This window comes from Ascaphus truei, unplaced genomic scaffold (assembly GCF_040206685.1).
Source record: "Ascaphus truei isolate aAscTru1 unplaced genomic scaffold, aAscTru1.hap1 HAP1_SCAFFOLD_582, whole genome shotgun sequence".
Lineage (NCBI taxonomy): Eukaryota > Metazoa > Chordata > Amphibia > Anura > Ascaphidae > Ascaphus > Ascaphus truei.
In genome coordinates this window covers 45,820-65,442 of record NW_027456914.1, presented here as the reverse complement: position 1 = coordinate 65,442, position 19,623 = coordinate 45,820, and the positions used below count along the sequence as shown (strand labels likewise).

The following is a 19,623-nucleotide window of genomic DNA, read 5'->3' as shown; positions in this document are numbered from 1 at the left end:
ACAGTCTGTAGAACGAGCTGTACGAAAGGCAGGTTGTAAAGGATCCAGGAGGGAATGTGATTTAAGAATGTTGACATTCTAGCAATTAGGAGACAAACAGCAGGAGGGATACAGGGCGGTAGTTAGTAAGGCACATAGGGTGTAGGTTGTTTCTGAGAAAAGGGTGACCACTACAGGCTTAAAGTAAGAGGGTAAAGAGCCAGAGAATAGGGAGGAATTGAAGATGTGGGTGAGAGTGGGGACTAAGAGATGCAGTAAGGTGTGAGGGGATACGATCTAGAGGGCATGTGGTAGAGGGAGAAGAGAAGATGATTAGCTTCCAGCTCTGTAAGAGAAGAAAAGGAGTCAAATGCAGAAGGAGAATTAGGTAGAAGGAGAGAAGGGGGAAGGGACAGAAGGAATCTCCTTGTGGGTGGCATCCACCTTGCCTCTGAAGTAGTCAAATGCTTGAGGAGAAGTGAAGGAAGGATGGCAAGTGTGAGGAGAAGGTTAGTGGAGGGAGTCAAATACAGGGAAAAAAAGACAGCGTAAATTAAATTTGAGTGTTGATGAATGTGAAAAAAAAGTAGTGTGGTTTGGCCCCAGAGAGCAGCTTTATACAGGACTGGAGACATTTTTACTGTAGAAAAATCAAATATCAATTGTGTGATTTCCTTCATAGGCATTAAGAACAGCGAGTGGAAGTGTGATGAACATGTTTGGGAATTTAGCCAAGGGTGTGGGCTAGAGGGACAAGTGTGTCAGAGCCTAGAGGGGGCATATAGATAGGAGGATAGCATTGTAAGAGTTAATAAGATTGTTAGTTTAAGCGGAAAGAGAGAGAGAGGTTAGAGTAGATGTCAGAGGAGAGTTTAATTAAGCAGAGGCAAATCAGTGGGACAGGTAAGATGGGGTGAGGGGAATGACTGATTGTGAATGATGAGAGCAGAAGAGGTCATGTACAACTAGAGCCTTGTTAGTCAGAGAACGGACATTCCAGATGGCATAGGAGAAGGGAAGAGAAAAGTAAGGAAAGGAATGTGGATTACATTAGATAGGTTAACACTCTTAGCAGGGAGGCAGAGGCAGGGAGGCCCGATGTGTATATGAGCAGGTTCAAGATTATAAGAGATATCCCACACATCAGCAAACATAGAAGGAGACACAGAGATAGGTGTAGAGAGAGACAGAGATAGCTCTATGTAGAGAGAGAGGGACGTAGAGAGAATGAGACAGATAGGCGCAGAGAGAGGGGGCGCAGAGAGAGGAGGCGCCAAAAGAGGGGGCGCAGAGAGAGGGGGCACAGAGAATAGGATATTAAAGAGTGCTTTTCGTTGAGCAGTGCAGAAATAGCTGCAATAGAGGTCTGTACAAATGGTGCAGTGTGTAGACACATGCAAAGGTAGGGGAAGGAAAGAGGAGAACATGTGGATAAAAGCAGGAGTGTGGAAGTTAGAGAAATTAGAAAAGTTTAACAGAGGAGTGAGGAAACAGCAAGCAGAAAGAACAAGAGAGAGGTTACATTGGGATGACGTTCTGTGGTAAAGAGAAAATGCTAGGAGAGAGCTTTCAAATATTAGAGGACATGAATTGAGGGAGCAAATGTATAAATCAAAACCTGAGGGGGAGGTATAGCACGAAAGCTCGCACAGCAGATTATAGTCTTAATGTTGCGTGTACCTGTCAGGGTATTCAAGAAGTTAAATTCTCACAAGTGCAGAGTTCATGATGAAATGCTGAATCTAGTCCCCCTCCAATTTAATTTTAATATAACTTTTCCATTCTTCATTACTGCAAAAAGCAAACAAAACAAAACCACATTGCATTACTATTTTCAAAATGGATTGAATGGCATATTCAACAGTGACTGTGTGATGCCAATATTCCCCACTCACTCGTAGTGAAGCACATATTGTACTAGTGTTGAAAGTAGGCCGGTAGAGTCAGGTACGCAGTACTGATAAAACAATAAGTGCCCGTCGTAAGTACCAGCTCCGCAACAGTGCGGGCATCACATTAGTGACGTGGATGAACATATATGGATAAGCCCATATTAAGGCATCACGTGACCAGAGCCGTCACTGACTGGGTATACGTAAAGACGCAGGGAGATGCAAGGAAAGGGAGGGAGAGAGACAGGGAGAAGATGTGAAACGGAGGAAGGCACGGATGGAGGGAGTTCTTCCGAGCTTCTGCGGGCCTCTCTCTTTCACTGGTGCATGCCGGGAGCTGGTCCCAACATCCACAAAGTGTGTGTGTATTATTGGTTGTATTTTATGGGGGTAGGAGGGTAGTGTGTATATTGTGTGTGTGGGAGTATTATATTGTGTGTAGAGGTGCAGAGGAGAGTACTAGATTGTGTATCTTGTGTAAGGGTGTTGTGTATATTGTGTTTGGAGCTATAATATTATTGGGGAGATTAGTATTGAGGAGGTATTATAGTGTGTATTGTGGGGAGTATTAGTGTGTGTATTGTTTGTGGGTGACAGATGCTGGGGGTATGCAGCAATCCCTGCACTGAGGTCCGAGGCGGCTCTGCATCGCTCGCACACACTGTGGATGACCAAGCATGTGCCCATGATAATCATGGCCTTAGAGGGATGAGTGTGTCAGAGCCTAGAAGGGGCATATATATGATGGAGGAGGGAGGAGGAGGAGGGAGGAGGAGGAGATGATAGCATTGTAAAAGTTAACAAGATAGTTAGTTTAAGCAGAAAGTGAGGAGAGGTTAGAGATAAGGGTAGATGTCAGAGGAGAGAGTTCAATTAAGCTGAGGTATCGAGTAGGACAGGGGTGAGGGGAATGAGAGGTGGTGGATGATGAGAGCAGAAGAGGTCATGTACAAATAGACCTTGTTAGTCAGAGAGCAGTCATTCCAGAGGGCACGTGAGAAGTGAAGAGTAAAGTGAGACATGGAATGTGGATTACATTAGATGGGTTAATACGCTTAGCAGGGAGGTGGAGAGAGAGAGGCAAGAGGCAGAGAGTGGTGCAGGGGTTGAGGAAGAGATGTTGCATGTACCTTATCAGAACATTAAAGAACATCAATTCACACTGGTGCAGAGTTGATGATGAATCCAGTTCACCTCCAATTCAATTTTAACAGAAATGTTTAATTCTTCATTACTGAAAAAAAAGAAAAGTAAAAAACATTTCATTACTATTTTCAAAATGGATTGAATTCCCCCAACAATGACTATGTGTTACCAATATATCCCTCTCAGTCCCACTGCAGCATATACTGTACCAGTGTGAAAGTAGGAAGGTACACAGTACCGGTAAAACAATACGTGCCGGTACTATGCACCATATGAATTATAAGGGGATGTAAATCTCCCAGTCTCTCTCCATATCCGCAACAGAGCGGGCTCCGGTCAGTGGCATGGATGCCCATATATGGGTATGCTCATATTTGGGCATCCCATGTCACTGACCGGAGCCGGCTCTGAGTATAGGGATATATGCGGAGACGCAGAGGTGCAAGGAAATGGGAGGAGGCACGGTGAGAAACAGGGAGAGACCACAGGAAGATAGAGGGCAACAACTTCCACAAGGTACTTGTATGGGTATAATTGTTTGTATTTTGTGCAGAGGGGGTAATTTCAGATAAAATACAATTCTCCACCCTCTACGAAACAATTCCACTTTGTTCAGTAAGCCAGAAAGTCTTGGTCCCATGTGGACTGAATTTAATGCAAATAAGGTCCTTAATACACAAGTAAAGAATAAAGTTACTTATTCTCTACTGTAAGAAGTGCCACATTGCCCACTATTTGGGTCCTGTGCCCAGATTGTGACCATGCATGGCAGAGGTGAGATTCCCCCAACTCCAATTTGCTACACTCTCCAAGAGAGATAATTGTGATCAGAGGTGGAACTAGGGGAGGGTGTGAGCAGGGTCACTGCCCAGGGAGTAACCTGACTGGGGGCACGGAAATCTCATTTAGTGCATATGTTGCGGCACTGCATTGATTGACCGGTCAATCTGCACTGCTGCCTGTCACAGTGACATCCTGATCGGGCACTGTGATCAGCTATAGCACTGACCCAGGTGAGATAGTTCAGCACTTTACAAGGAGGGAACAGATGTTGTGGGTGACAGATGCTGGGGGTAGGCCAAGACTGTTGGCCAGAGTAACGTGGAGACTTACTGCACTCTGCATGCCCATCCTCTCCCTGACATCAGGGGAAGGAAGTGGCCCTGGGGTGTGTGTAGGTATGCCAGATGTCAGTGTATGCATAAGTAAGTATGCCTGTGTAGTGGGAGGTGTAGGGGCGTTAAGCTGGAGGACTTAAAACAGGCACAAAAGCACATAGATACCTCTGATTATACCGCACCAAATGCTGATAATATCATGCTGTAGCTGCACTTTACAGAAGATGATGCAGATGTCATCATTGGTTGGTGGGTTCATTAAATCAATCCATCATATCATAACCACACTGTGCATATGATGTACTGAATCAGTAACACCAGGAAGACATCTCCATGTTAGGAGTAGAGTTGAAGTTAACAGAATATGTCCAGCACTGTGGTGTGTAGCCCATAAATAATAATTGTGCACATTACCAGAACAACATACTGTCAACTGCAAGATCATTTTGCTGCTTGTAGCGTATGCTCATCCTGTACAGTGTTGTAGTAGATCCGTCTCTTCAGTGTTCACTGCAACAAAAGTAAGACATTGCATTAATATTACAGACGTTTGGGGGCTGAAATCTCACTTCGCTGCGGACAATTTCCCTTTGCATAAGATTCTTGTGATTATGTCAATGATGATCAATAACTGCATCATAACACAGCCGCTCTATACAGAAGATGTACTTGCTCTCATTGGTCATGGAGGTAATACGTCACACAATGTACAGATATAGCAAGGATTATTTCTCCCACTTGTGCATTATGGCATTATGATGGGAAATGTTGTGAGATTCTGCATTATCAGCATCACTGAATCTTTTGGAAATTAAGTGATATTCTATGTTTTAATGCAATATTATGGGTGATCAGCCGGTAAAATAATAATAGCTTGCTGTATCTGTAGCCATGCTCTACCCATGATGTGCTGAACCAATGACTGCAGAGAGATTCAGAGTGCTAAACATGACTGGAACGCATCTCTGAATAATGGGCAGCAAAGCAGTGCAGAATAGGAGGTGAAAGTATTTAAAATGGAAGATCCTTAGCAGCTGTGTGGAGAGTAGACAGTACAGACTGACCAAGTAAATGGTAAAAGGAGTAACTTCAACATTACTTGGCTTTGTTCTCCACATTGAAGCTTTCCTCCTCTTTAAATCACTAATACTGATGCCATGTGTAACCTGTACTGAGAGTTATATAATCTACTGGCCTAGATGAAACCATATGATGCAAACAGGATCCATCCCACTCCAGATTCATAGAATTGAACCACCTCAACCTTTCATAACAATCACATAGAACTGCAGCTGTGCGCTACTGCACATGTTCTTGTTATGAATGGTAGTAGATGTGGTCCTTGGGTCTTTACTTCATACTGTAGCCACCCTCTACTCATGATGTATTGAATCAACGAAAACTTGCATGGTTCAGATCACAGGAAGGGGTAGAGTAGAGATGAAAATATTCAATGTGAAACCCGTAGCAGCCGGATTGTGTGGAGTCAATAAAACGACAAATACTAAATGGTAAATGAGAAATATACACATTGCTTATCTGTCTCGGTGTAGTAATTTTCCTTCTCTTCAACTGTCCTTCAAATTTTCTCTTTTGCAAGAAAAGGAACACATGGCTTCAATATTCACTTCTGTTCTGCAGTCATCCCTCCTGAAATAAAAGTTAAGCATTGCATTGTTATTATGATAATACATTCAATAAACCTTGCTCCAAACCATTTGATGCAAAGCAAATCCACCTCCCACCCACAGCGGTGCTCCTTCTAGAGCATGCATGTCAAACTCCAGTCCTCGAGGGTCCCAAACAGGCCAGGTTTTCAGTAGGGATATCCTGAAAACCTGGCCTGTTTGCTGCCCTCGAGGACTGGAGTTTGACATCCTTGTTCTTGAGCTTCTACCACGCAAGTCATCCATGTGAGTGACACTGTACTGCAGTCCTGGTCTGCACACAATCTACTGAATCAATGACATCACACTGTAAAGGCAATCTACAAGATGTATTAGTTGTCCACACTTCCGAAATGTTACTTTTATGTCCAAATCACTTATTCCCATGACCTGATATTTGTATTTGTTATTTATAGGATTGTCACAAAGAGTTGATGAGGTCACCAAATGATAGTATGTAGAGAGAAAGAGAGATCTCAGAACAGAGCCCTGATGTATACCCACAGACAGATCAATAGAAGACGAAGACATGTTAGCAACAGAGATGGAGAATGTGTGACAGGAAAGTTATGATGAAAACCAGGATAGAACTGTGTTACGGATACCAAGAGAGAGTTTAGAATATGAAGGAGGAGAGTGATTGAGAGCATCAAACGCAGCAGATAGATCAAGTAGGATTAGTAGGGAAAAGTGACCTTGGGAATTTGCTTTAAGCACAGTCTGTAGAACGAGCTGTACGAAAGGCAGGTTGTAAAGGATCCAGGAGGGAATGTGATTTAAGAATGTTGACATTCTAGCAATTAGGAGACAAACAGCAGGAGGGATACAGGGCGGTAGTTAGTAAGGCACATAGGGTGTAGGTTGTTTCTGAGAAAAGGGTGACCACTACAGGCTTAAAGTAAGAGGGTAAAGAGCCAGAGAATAGGGAGGAATTGAAGATGTGGGTGAGAGTGGGGACTAAGAGATGCAGTAAGGTGTGAGGGGATACGATCTAGAGGGCATGTGGTAGAGGGAGAAGAGAAGATGATTAGCTTCCAGCTCTGTAAGAGAAGAAAAGGAGTCAAATGCAGAAGGAGAATTAGGTAGAAGGAGAGAAGGGGGAAGGGACAGAAGGAATCTCCTTGTGGGTGGCATCCACCTTGCCTCTGAAGTAGTCAAATGCTTGAGGAGAAGTGAAGGAAGGATGGCAAGTGTGAGGAGAAGGTTAGTGGAGGGAGTCAAATACAGGGAAAAAAAGACAGCGTAAATTAAATTTGAGTGTTGATGAATGTGAAAAAAAAGTAGTGTGGTTTGGCCCCAGAGAGCAGCTTTATACAGGACTGGAGACATTTTTACTGTAGAAAAATCAAATATCAATTGTGTGATTTCCTTCATAGGCATTAAGAACAGCGAGTGGAAGTGTGATGAACAGGTTTGGGAATTTAGCCAAGGGTGTGGGCTAGAGGGACAAGTGTGTCAGAGCCTAGAGGGGGCATATAGATAGGAGGATAGCATTGTAAGAGTTAATAAGATTGTTAGTTTAAGCGGAAAGAGAGAGAGAGGTTAGAGTAGATGTCAGAGGAGAGTTTAATTAAGCAGAGGAAAATCAGTGGGACAGGTAAGATGGGGTGAGGGGAATGACTGATTGTGAATGATGAGAGCAGAAGAGGTCATGTACAACTAGAGCCTTGTTAGTCAGAGAACGGGCATTCCAGATGGCATAGGAGAAGGGAAGAGAAAAGTAAGGAAAGGAATGTGGATTACATTAGATAGGTTAACACTCTTAGCAGGGAGGCAGAGGCAGGGAGGCCCGATGTGTATATGAGCAGGTTCAAGATTATAAGAGATATCCCACACATCAGCAAACATAGAAGGAGACACAGAGATAGGTGTAGAGAGAGACAGAGATAGCTCTATGTAGAGAGAGAGGGACGTAGAGAGAATGAGACAGATAGGCGCAGAGAGAGGGGGCGCAGAGAGAGGAGGCGCCAAAAGAGGGGGCGCAGAGAGAGGGGGCACAGAGAATAGGATATTAAAGAGTGCTTTTCATTGAGCAGTGCAGAAATAGCTGCAATAGAGGTCTGTACAAATGGTGCAGTGTGTAGACACATGCAAAGGTAGGGGAAGGAAAGAGGAGAACATGTGGATAAAAGCAGGAGTGTGGAAGTTAGAGAAATTAGAAAAGTTTAACAGAGGAGTGAGGAAACAGCAAGCAGAAAGAACAAGAGAGAGGTTACATTGGGATGACGTTCTGTGGTAAAGAGAAAATGCTAGGAGAGAGCTTTCAAATATTAGAGGACATGAATTGAGGGAGCAAATGTATAAATCAAAACCTGAGGGGGAGGTATAGCACGAAAGCTTGCACAGCAGATTATAGTCTTAATGTTGCGTGTACCTGTCAGGGTATTCAAGAAGTTAAATTCTCACAAGTGCAGAGTTCATGATGAAATGCTGAATCTAGTCCCCCTCCAATTTAATTTTAATATAACTTTTCCATTCTTCATTACTGCAAAAAGCAAACAAAACAAAACCACATTGCATTACTATTTTCAAAATGGATTGAATGGCATATTCAACAGTGACTGTGTGATGCCAATATTCCCCACTCACTCGTAGTGAAGCACATATTGTACTAGTGTTGAAAGTAGGCCGGTAGAGTCAGGTACGCAGTACTGATAAAACAATAAGTGCCCGTCGTAAGTACCAGCTCCGCAACAGTGCGGGCATCACATTAGTGATGTGGATGAACATATATGGATAAGCCCATATTAAGGCATCACGTGACCAGAGCCGTCACTGACTGGGTATACGTAAAGACGCAGGGAGATGCAAGGAAAGGGAGGGAGAGAGACAGGGAGAAGATGTGAAACGGAGGAAGGCACGGATGGAGGGAGTTCTTCCGAGCTTCTGCGGGCCTCTCTCTTTCACTGGTGCATGCCGGGAGCTGGTCCCAACATCCACAAAGTGTGTGTGTATTATTGGTTGTATTTTATGGGGGTAGGAGGGTAGTGTGTATATTGTGTGTGTGGGAGTATTATATTGTGTGTAGAGGTGCAGAGGAGAGTACTAGATTGTGTATCTTGTGTAAGGGTGTTGTGTATATTGTGTTTGGAGCTATAATATTATTGGGGAGATTAGTATTGAGGAGGTATTATAGTGTGTATTGTGGGGAGTATTAGTGTGTGTATTGTTTGTGGGTGACAGATGCTGGGGGTATGCAGCAATCCCTGCACTGAGGTCCGAGGCGGCTCTGCATCGCTCGCACACACTGTGGATGACCAAGCATGTGCCCATGATAATCATGGCCTTAGAGGGATGAGTGTGTCAGAGCCTAGAAGGGGCATATATATGATGGAGGAGGGAGGAGGAGGAGGGAGGAGGAGGAGATGATAGCATTGTAAAAGTTAACAAGATAGTTAGTTTAAGCAGAAAGTGAGGAGAGGTTAGAGATAAGGGTAGATGTCAGAGGAGAGAGTTCAATTAAGCTGAGGTATCGAGTAGGACAGGGGTGAGGGGAATGAGAGGTGGTGGATGATGAGAGCAGAAGAGGTCATGTACAAATAGACCTTGTTAGTCAGAGAGCAGTCATTCCAGAGGGCACGTGAGAAGTGAAGAGTAAAGTGAGACATGGAATGTGGATTACATTAGATGGGTTAATACGCTTAGCAGGGAGGTGGAGAGAGAGAGGCAAGAGGCAGAGAGTGGTGCAGGGGTTGAGGAAGAGATGTTGCATGTACCTTATCAGAACATTAAAGAACATCAATTCACACTGGTGCAGAGTTGATGATGAATCCAGTTCACCTCCAATTCAATTTTAACAGAAATGTTTCATTCTTCATTACTGAAAAAAAAGAAAAGTAAAAAACATTTTATTACTATTTTCAAAATGGATTGAATTCCCCCAACAATGACTATGTGTTACCAATATATCCCTCTCAGTCCCACTGCAGCATATACTGTACCAGTGTGAAAGTAGGAAGGTACACAGTACCGGTAAAACAATATGTGCCGGTACTATGCACCATATGAATTATAAGGGGATGTAAATCTCCCAGTCTCTCTCCATATCCGCAACAGAGCGGGCTCCGGTCAGTGGCATGGATGCCCATATATGGGTATGCTCATATTTGGGCATCCCATGTCACTGACCGGAGCCGGCTCTGAGTATAGGGATATATGCGGAGACGCAGAGGTGCAAGGAAATGGGAGGAGGCACGGTGAGAAACAGGGAGAGACCACAGGAAGATAGAGGGCAACAACTTTCACAAGGTACTTGTATGGGTATAATTGTTTGTATTTTGTGCAGAGGGGGTAATTTCAGATAAAATACAATTCTCCACCCTCTACGAAACAATTCCACTTTGTTCAGTAAGCCAGAAAGTCTTGGTCCCGTGTGGACTGAATTTAATGCAAATAAGGTCCTTAATACACAAGTAAAGAATAAAGTTACTTATTCTCTACTGTAAGAAGTGCCACATTGCCCACTATTTGGGTCCTGTGCCCAGATTGTGACCATGCATGGCAGAGGTGAGATTCCCCCAACTCCAATTTGCTACACTCTCCAAGAGAGATAATTGTGATCAGAGGTGGAACTAGGGGAGGGTGTGAGCAGGGTCACTGCCCAGGGAGTAACCTGACTGGGGGCACGGAAATCTCATTTAGTGCATATGTTGCGGCACTGCATTGATTGACCGGTCAATCTGCACTGCTGCCTGTCACAGTGACATCCTGATCGGGCACTGTGATCAGCTATAGCACTGACCCAGGTGAGATAGTTCAGCACTTTACAAGGAGGGAACAGATGTTGTGGGTGACAGATGCTGGAGGTAGGCCAAGACTGTTGGCCAGAGTAACGTGGAGACTTACTGCACTCTGCATGCCCATCCTCTCCCTGACATCAGGGGAAGGAAGTGGCCCTGGGGTGTGTGTAGGTATGCCAGATGTCAGTGTATGCATAAGTAAGTATGCCTGTGTAGTGGGAGGTGTAGGGGCGTTAAGCTGGAGGACTTAAAACAGGCACAAAAGCACATAGATACCTCTGATTATACCGCACCAAATGCTGATAATATCATGCTGTAGCTGCACTTTACAGAAGATGATGCAGATGTCATCATTGGTTGGTGGGTTCATTAAATCAATCCATCATATCATAACCACACTGTGCATATGATGTACTGAATCAGTAACACCAGGAAGACATCTCCATGTTAGGAGTAGAGTTGAAGTTAACAGAATATGTCCAGCACTGTGGTGTGTAGCCCATAAATAATAATTGTGCACATTACCAGAACATACTGTCAACTGCAAGATCATTTTGCTGCTTGTAGCGTATGCTCATCCTGTACAGTGTTGTAGTAGATCCATCTCTTCAGTGTTCACTGCAACAAAAGTAAGACATTGCATTAATATTACAGACGTTTGGGGGCTGAAATCTCACTTCGCTGCTGACAATTCCCTTTGCATAAGATTCTTGTGATTATGTCAATGATTATCAATAACTGCATCATAACACAGCCGCTCTATACAGAAGATGTACTTGCTCTCATTGGTCATGGAGGTAATACGTCACACAATGTACAGATATAGCAAGGATTATTTCTCCCACTTGTGCATTATGGCATTATGATGGGAAATGTTGTGAGATTCTGCATTATCAGCATCACTGAATCTTTTGGAAATTAAGTGATATTCTATGTTTTAATGCAATATTATGGGTGATCAGCCGGTAAAATAATAATAGCTTGCTGTATCTGTAGCCATGCTCTACCCATGATGTGCTGAACCAATGACTGCAGAGAGATTCAGAGTGCTAAACATGACTGGAACGCATCTCTGAATAATGGGCAGCAAAGCAGTGCAGAATAGGAGGTGAAAGTATTTAAAATGGAAGATCCTTAGCAGCTGTGTGGAGAGTAGACAGTACAGACTGACCAAGTAAATGGTAAAAGGAGTAACTTCAACATTACTTGGCTTTGTTCTCCACATTGAAGCTTTCCTCCTCTTTAAATCACTAATACTGATGCCATGTGTAACCTGTACTGAGAGTTATATAATCTACTGGCCTAGATGAAACCATATGATGCAAACAGGATCCATCCCACTCCAGATTCATAGAATTGAACCACCTCAACCTTTCATAACAATCACATAGAACTGCAGCTGTGCGCTACTGCACATGTTCTTGTTATGAATGGTAGTAGATGTGGTCCTTGGGTCTTTACTTCATACTGTAGCCACCCTCTACTCATGATGTATTGAATCAACGAAAACTTGCATGGTTCAGATCACAGGAAGGGGTAGAGTAGAGATGAAAATATTCAATGTGAAACCCGTAGCAGCCGGATTGTGTGGAGTCAATAAAACGACAAATACTAAATGGTAAATGAGAAATATACACATTGCTTATCTGTCTCGGTGTAGTAATTTTCCTTCTCTTCAACTGTCCTTCAAATTTTCTCTTTTGCAAGAAAAGGAACACATGGCTTCAATATTCACTTCTGTTCTGCAGTCATCCCTCCTGAAATAAAAGTTAAGCATTGCATTGTTATTATGATAATACATACAATAAACCTTGCTCCAAACCATTTGATGCAAAGCAAATCCACCTCCCACCCACAGCGGTGCTCCTTCTAGAGCATGCATGTCAAACTCCAGTCCTCGAGGGTCCCAAACAGGCCAGGTTTTCAGTAGGGATATCCTGAAAACCTGGCCTGTTTGCTGCCCTCGAGGACTGGAGTTTGACATCCTTGTTCTTGAGCTTCTACCACGCAAGTCATCCATGTGAGTGACACTGTACTGCAGTCCTGGTCTGCACACAATCTACTGAATCAATGACATCACACTGTAAAGGCAATCTACAAGATGTATTAGTTGTCCACACTTCCGAAATGTTACTTTTATGTCCAAATCACTTATTCCCATGACCTGATATTTGTATTTGTTATTTATAGGATTGTCACAAAGAGTTGATGAGGTCACCAAATGATAGTATGTAGAGAGAAAGAGAGATCTCAGAACAGAGCCCTGATGTATACCCACAGACAGATCAATAGAAGACAAAGACATGTTAGCAACAGAGATGGAGAATGTGTGACAGGAAAGTTATGATGAAAACCAGGATAGAACTGTGTTACGGATACCAAGAGAGAGTTTAGAATATGAAGGAGGAGAGTGATTGAGAGCATCAAACGCAGCAGATAGATCAAGTAGGTTTAGTAGGGAAAAGTGACCTTGGGAATTTGCTTTAAGCACAGTCTGTAGAACGAGCTGTACGAAAGGCAGGTTGTAAAGGATCCAGGAGGGCATGTGATTTAAGAATGTTGACATTCTAGCAATTAGGAGACAAACAGCAGGAGGGATACAGGGCGGTAGTTAGTAAGGCACATAGGGTGTAGGTTGTTTCTGAGAAAAGGGTGACCACTACAGGCTTAAAGTAAGAGGGTAAAGAGCCAGAGAATAGGGAGGAATTGAAGATGTGGGTGAGAGTGGGGACTAAGAGATGCAGTAAGGTGTGAGGGGATACGATCTAGAGGGCATGTGGTAGAGGGAGAAGAGAAGATGATTAGCTTCCAGCTCTGTAAGAGAAGAAAAGGAGTCAAATGCAGAAGGAGAATTAGGTAGAAGGAGAGAAGGGGGAAGGGACAGAAGGAATCTCCTTGTGGGTGGCATCCACCTTGCCTCTGAAGTAGTCAAATGCTTGAGGAGAAGTGAAGGAAGGATGGCAAGTGTGAGGAGAAGGTTAGTGGAGGGAGTCAAATACAGGGAAAAAAAGACAGCGTAAATTAAATTTGAGTGTTGATGAATGTGAAAAAAAAGTAGTGTGGTTTGGCCCCAGAGAGCAGCTTTATACAGGACTGGAGACATTTTTACTGTAGAAAAATCAAATATCAATTGTGTGATTTCCTTCATAGGCATTAAGAACAGCGAGTGGAAGTGTGATGAACATGTTTGGGAATTTAGCCAAGGGTGTGGGCTAGAGGGACAAGTGTGTCAGAGCCTAGAGGGGGCATATAGATAGGAGGATAGCATTGTAAGAGTTAATAAGATTGTTAGTTTAAGCGGAAAGAGAGAGAGAGGTTAGAGTAGATGTCAGAGGAGAGTTTAATTAAGCAGAGGAAAATCAGTGGGACAGGTAAGATGGGGTGAGGGGAATGACTGATTGTGAATGATGAGAGCAGAAGAGGTCATGTACAACTAGAGCCTTGTTAGTCAGAGAACGGGCATTCCAGATGGCATAGGAGAAGGGAAGAGAAAAGTAAGGAAAGGAATGTGGATTACATTAGATAGGTTAACACTCTTAGCAGGGAGGCAGAGGCAGGGAGGCCCGATGTGTATATGAGCAGGTTCAAGATTATAAGAGATATCCCACACATCAGCAAACATAGAAGGAGACACAGAGATAGGTGTAGAGAGAGACAGAGATAGCTCTATGTAGAGAGAGAGGGACGTAGAGAGAATGAGACAGATAGGCGCAGAGAGAGGGGGCGCAGAGAGAGGAGGCGCCAAAAGAGGGGGCGCAGAGAGAGGGGGCACAGAGAATAGGATATTAAAGAGTGCTTTTCATTGAGCAGTGCAGAAATAGCTGCAATAGAGGTCTGTACAAATGGTGCAGTGTGTAGACACATGCAAAGGTAGGGGAAGGAAAGAGGAGAACATGTGGATAAAAGCAGGAGTGTGGAAGTTAGAGAAATTAGAAAAGTTTAACAGAGGAGTGAGGAAACAGCAAGCAGAAAGAACAAGAGAGAGGTTACATTGGGATGACGTTCTGTGGTAAAGAGAAAATGCTAGGAGAGAGCTTTCAAATATTAGAGGACATGAATTGAGGGAGCAAATGTATAAATCAAAACCTGAGGGGGAGGTATAGCACGAAAGCTTGCACAGCAGATTATAGTCTTAATGTTGCGTGTACCTGTCAGGGTATTCAAGAAGTTAAATTCTCACAAGTGCAGAGTTCATGATGAAATGCTGAATCTAGTCCCCCTCCAATTTAATTTTAATATAACTTTTCCATTCTTCATTACTGCAAAAAGCAAACAAAACAAAACCACATTGCATTACTATTTTCAAAATGGATTGAATGGCATATTCAACAGTGACTGTGTGATGCCAATATTCCCCACTCACTCGTAGTGAAGCACATATTGTACTAGTGTTGAAAGTAGGCCGGTAGAGTCAGGTACGCAGTACTGATAAAACAATAAGTGCCCGTCGTAAGTACCAGCTCCGCAACAGTGCGGGCATCACATTAGTGACGTGGATGAACATATATGGATAAGCCCATATTAAGGCATCACGTGACCAGAGCCGTCACTGACTGGGTATACGTAAAGACGCAGGGAGATGCAAGGAAAGGGAGGGAGAGAGAGAGACAGGGAGAAGATGTGAAACGGAGGAAGGCACGGATGGAGGGAGTTCTTCCGAGCTTCTGCGGGCCTCTCTCTTTCACTGGTGCATGCCGGGAGCTGGTCCCAACATCCACAAAGTGTGTGTGTATTATTGGTTGTATTTTATGGGGGTAGGAGGGTAGTGTGTATATTGTGTGTGTGGGAGTATTATATTGTGTGTAGAGGTGCAGAGGAGAGTACTAGATTGTGTATCTTGTGTAAGGGTGTTGTGTATATTGTGTTTGGAGCTATAATATTATTGGGGAGATTAGTATTGAGGAGGTATTATAGTGTGTATTGTGGGGAGTATTAGTGTGTGTATTGTTTGTGGGTGACAGATGCTGGGGGTATGCAGCAATCCCTGCACTGAGGTCCGAGGCGGCTCTGCATCGCTCGCACACACTGTGGATGACCAAGCATGTGCCCTTGATAATCATGGCCTTAGAGGGATGAGTGTGTCAGAGCCTAGAAGGGGCATATATATGATGGAGGAGGGAGGAGGAGGAGGGAGGAGGAGGAGATGATAGCATTGTAAAAGTTAACAAGATAGTTAGTTTAAGCAGAAAGTGAGGAGAGGTTAGAGATAAGGGTAGATGTCAGAGGAGAGAGTTCAATTAAGCTGAGGTATCGAGTAGGACAGGGGTGAGGGGAATGAGAGGTGGTGGATGATGAGAGCAGAAGAGGTCATGTACAAATAGACCTTGTTAGTCAGAGAGCAGTCATTCCAGAGGGCACGTGAGAAGTGAAGAGTAAAGTGAGACATGGAATGTGGATTACATTAGATGGGTTAATACGCTTAGCAGGGAGGTGGAGAGAGAGAGGCAAGAGGCAGAGAGTGGTGCAGGGGTTGAGGAAGAGATGTTGCATGTACCTTATCAGAACATTAAAGAACATCAATTCACACTGGTGCAGAGTTGATGATGAATCCAGTTCACCTCCAATTCAATTTTAACAGAAATGTTTCATTCTTCATTACTGAAAAAAAAGAAAAGTAAAAAACATTTCATTACTATTTTCAAAATGGATTGAATTCCCCCAACAATGACTATGTGTTACCAATATATCCCTCTCAGTCCCACTGCAGCATATACTGTACCAGTGTGAAAGTAGGAAGGTACACAGTACCGGTAAAACAATACGTGCCGGTACTATGCACCATATGAATTATAAGGGGATGTAAATCTCCCAGTCTCTCTCCATATCCGCAACAGAGCGGGCTCCGGTCAGTGGCATGGATGCCCATATATGGGTATGCTCATATTTGGGCATCCCATGTCACTGACCGGAGCCGGCTCTGAGTATAGGGATATATGCGGAGACGCAGAGGTGCAAGGAAATGGGAGGAGGCACGGTGAGAAACAGGGAGAGACCACAGGAAGATAGAGGGCAACAACTTCCACAAGGTACTTGTATGGGTATAATTGTTTGTATTTTGTGCAGAGGGGGTAATTTCAGATAAAATACAATTCTCCACCCTCTACGAAACAATTCCACTTTGTTCAGTAAGCCAGAAAGTCTTGGTCCCGTGTGGACTGAATTTAATGCAAATAAGGTCCTTAATACACAAGTAAAGAATAAAGTTACTTATTCTCTACTGTAAGAAGTGCCACATTGCCCACTATTTGGGTCCTGTGCCCAGATTGTGACCATGCATGGCAGAGGTGAGATTCCCCCAACTCCAATTTGCTACACTCTCCAAGAGAGATAATTGTGATCAGAGGTGGAACTAGGGGAGGGTGTGAGCAGGGTCACTGCCCAGGGAGTAACCTGACTGGGGGCACGGAAATCTCATTTAGTGCATATGTTGCGGCACTGCATTGATTGACCGGTCAATCTGCACTGCTGCCTGTCACAGTGACATCCTGATCGGGCACTGTGATCAGCTATAGCACTGACCCAGGTGAGATAGTTCAGCACTTTACAAGGAGGGAACAGATGTTGTGGGTGACAGATGCTGGAGGTAGGCCAAGACTGTTGGCCAGAGTAACGTGGAGACTTACTGCACTCTGCATGCCCATCCTCTCCCTGACATCAGGGGAAGGAAGTGGCCCTGGGGTGTGTGTAGGTATGCCAGATGTCAGTGTATGCATAAGTAAGTATGCCTGTGTAGTGGGAGGTGTAGGGGCGTTAAGCTGGAGGACTTAAAACAGGCACAAAAGCACATAGATACCTCTGATTATACCGCACCAAATGCTGATAATATCATGCTGTAGCTGCACTTTACAGAAGATGATGCAGATGTCATCATTGGTTGGTGGGTTCATTAAATCAATCCATCATATCATAACCACACTGTGCATATGATGTACTGAATCAGTAACACCAGGAAGACATCTCCATGTTAGGAGTAGAGTTGAAGTTAACAGAATATGTCCAGCACTGTGGTGTGTAGCCCATAAATAATAATTGTGCACATTACCAGAACAACATACTGTCAACTGCAAGATCATTTTGCTGCTTGTAGCGTATGCTCATTCTGTACAGTGTTGTAGTAGATCCGTCTCTTCAGTGTTCACTGCAACAAAAGTAAGACATTGCATTAATATTACAGACGTTTGGGGGCTGAAATCTCACTTCGCTGCGGACAATTTCCCTTTGCATAAGATTCTTGTGATTATGTCAATGATGATCAATAACTGCATCATAACACAGCCGCTCTATACAGAAGATGTACTTGCTCTCATTGGTCATTGAGGTAATACGTCACACAATGTACAGATATAGCAAGGATTATTTCTCCCACTTGTGCATTATGGCATTATGATGGGAAATGTTGTGAGATTCTGCATTATCAGCATCACTGAATCTTTTGGAAATTAAGTGATATTCTATGTTTTAATGCAATATTATGGGTGATCAGCCGGTAAAATAATAATAGCTTGCTGTATCTGTAGCCATGCTCTACCCATGATGTGCTGAACCAATGACTGCAGAGAGATTCAGAGTGCTAAACATGACTGGAACGCATCTCTGAATAATGGGCAGCAAAGCAGTGCAGAATAGGAGGTGAAAGTATTTAAAATGGAAGATCCTTAGCAGCTGTGTGGAGAGTAGACAGTACAGACTGACCAAGTAAATGGTAAAAGGAGTAACTTCAACATTACTTGGCTTTGTTCTCCACATTGAAGCTTTCCTCCTCTTTAAATCACTAATACTGATGCCATGTGTAACCTGTACTGAGAGTTATATAATCTACTGGCCTAGATGAAACCATATGATGCAAACAGGATCCATCCCACTCCAGATTCATAGAATTGAACCACCTCAACCTTTCATAACAATCACATAGAACTGCAGCTGTGCGCTACTGCACATGTTCTTGTTATGAATGGTAGTAGATGTGGTCCTTGGGTCTTTACTTCATACTGTAGCCACCCTCTACTCATGATGTATTGAATCAACGAAAACTTGCATGGTTCAGATCACAGGAAGGGGTAGAGTAGAGATGAAAATATTCAATGTGAAACCCGTAGCAGCCGGATTGTGTGGAGTCAATAAAACGACAAATACTAAATGGTAAATGAGAAATATACACATTGCTTATCTGTCTCTGTGTAGTAATTTTCCTTCTCTTCAACTGTCCTTCAAATTTTCTCTTTTGCAAGAAAAGGAACACATGGCTTCAATATTCACTTCTGTTCTGCAGTCATCCCTCCTGAAATAAAAGTTAAGCATTGCATTGTTATTATGATAATACATACAATAAACCTTGCTCCAAACCATTTGATGCAAAGCAAATCCACCTCCCACCCACAGCGGTGCTCCTTCTAGAGCATGCATGTCAAACTCCAGTCCTCGAGGGTCCCAAACAGGCCAGGTTTTCAGTAGGGATATCCTGAAAACCTGGCCTGTTTGCTGCCCTCGAGGACTGGAGTTTGACATCCTTGTTCTTGAGCTTCTACCACGCAAGTCATCCATGTGAGTGACACTGTACTGCAGTCCTGGTCTGCACACAATCTACTGAATCAATGACATCACACTGTAAAGGCAATCTACAAGATGTATTAGTTGTCCACACTTCCGAAATGTTACTTTTATGTCCAAATCACTTATTCCCATGACCTGATATTTGTATTTGTTATTTATAGGATTGTCACAAAGAGTTGATGAGGTCACCAAATGATAGTATGTAGAGAGAAAGAGAGATCTCAGAACAGAGCCCTGATGTATACCCACAGACAGATCAATAGAAGACGAAGACATGTTAGCAACAGAGATGGAGAATGTGTGACAGGAAAGTTATGATGAAAACCAGGATAGAACTGTGTTACGGATACCAAGAGAGAGTTTAGAATATGAAGGAGGAGAGTGATTGAGAGCATCAAACGCAGCAGATAGATCAAGTAGGATTAGTAGGGAAAAGTGACCTTGGGAATTTGCTTTAAGCACAGTCTGTAGAACGAGCTGTACGAAAGGCAGGTTGTAAAGGATCCAGGAGGGCATGTGATTTAAGAATGTG

The 19,623-nt window shown here is 43.4% G+C and overlaps 1 long non-coding RNA gene across 2 annotated transcripts; it reads right to left on the bottom strand.

The window, feature by feature from the left end:
- Window positions 1–2,953: 2,953 nt before the first annotated feature.
- LOC142485389 (uncharacterized) lies at window positions 2,954–18,843 on the bottom strand. Of its 2 annotated transcripts, none has more exons than XR_012798442.1 (3): window positions 5,664–5,782; window positions 4,550–4,645; window positions 2,954–3,105 (listed from the first exon to the last, which is right to left on the bottom strand). It is a non-coding gene; the product is annotated as an uncharacterized LOC142485389 (long non-coding RNA). The 2 variants fall into 2 exon arrangements; XR_012798441.1 differs by lacking the exon at window positions 5,664–5,782 and adding an exon at window positions 18,698–18,843 and having other exon boundaries at window positions 2,955–3,105.
- Window positions 18,844–19,623: the final 780 nt, after the last annotated feature.